The 1,040-nt window shown below is 37.4% G+C and overlaps 1 protein-coding gene across 1 annotated transcript in view; it reads right to left on the bottom strand.

The window, feature by feature from the left end:
* Positions 1-340: 340 nt before the first annotated feature.
* The window catches only part of Kcmf1 (potassium channel modulatory factor 1), a 47,628-nt gene continuing 46,928 nt past the window's right edge, over positions 341-1,040 (bottom strand). The window contains exon 7 of the mRNA XM_029566997.1: positions 341-1,040. This exon is cut by the window's right edge and continues 1,100 nt beyond it. The gene's annotated coding sequence lies outside the window, so the exon portion shown is untranslated.

Genomic DNA, 1,040 nt, shown 5'->3' with positions numbered 1-1,040 from the left:
CTGTATTAGAGATATAAAATCTCTGAATAGGTTAATTTCACAACACCAAAGAAATTCAAGTGGTCAACAGTCTTGAAAATGCTTTATTGAAATGTGAGTTATGTGCAGATGTGTTTGAAAAGACCACAGCTTGAAAACTGACTTTTGAAACTTCTCAACAACGAATTGAAAAAAAGAAAATCCCTACTGGACTCGACTTCTGGTCTAACTAGAAGCCTAGTGTGAAACTTCCTTCAAAACATTTTCCGTTACAGAAAGTAAAGAAGACAAAGCTATTATATTAGGAAACTGGTGGAGTCTGAAGTTTCAGAGGAGAAGCAACAGTTTTTGACATGTAGGGTGACTTCTTTTTGGTACATTTGGATGAACATGGACTTCACAGTTCTCGGACGAACACCCGAGGAGTGTTCAAGTCTGTCTGCTTGTATGCTGAAGGAGCGGAGAAACAGACAGGGTAGGACAAGGGTGGAGAAGAGTCAGAGAGAAGGGCTACAGAAAAGAGAACTGGGATGGAGACATGATTAGGTCAAGTCTAGTTATAAATTTATCAGAAGCTGTGCGCACCTTTTTTAAAAATCCTAAATTTACATTCCAAAAACTGCCCCCATCCCCCAGACCCGCCATCCCTGCCTTGGAGCTAGCATGAAAGTCTACGCACAAAAATTGAAACAGAAAATAAAACCACCCAGTCCTCCACACCCCAAAACAAACCCAGGAAGGCTGTACATTTTTCGTTTATACACAGGATTAATAATATAGGCATATAGGTGGCATGATTCAATTAAAAGGCTTTACTTTTTATGTCCGAAAAAAACCCAATAAATAAAAGGTGCTAAAATTAGCATTAAGAATTTGGTTGTAATATTTTATCATGACAAAATCTGGGAAGGCAGATCCTCAAAGCTCCCCAAAACTGATCTGTCTCAGCAAACCACAAATACATAAATAACGCAAAATGATTGAGAATGTGAGTTTTTAAAAAACAAGACAACATAATTAAGGTTAACTTTGTTGAACAGTGAATAAATGAAATTCATCTA

The sequence above is a fragment of the Nannospalax galili genome, unplaced genomic scaffold (genome assembly GCF_000622305.1).
Source record: "Nannospalax galili isolate Female #2095 unplaced genomic scaffold, S.galili_v1.0 scaffold279, whole genome shotgun sequence".
Lineage (NCBI taxonomy): Eukaryota > Metazoa > Chordata > Mammalia > Rodentia > Spalacidae > Nannospalax > Nannospalax galili.
The sequence above is the reverse complement of the archived record's forward strand: the minus strand, read 5'-3'. Positions and strand labels throughout refer to the sequence as shown.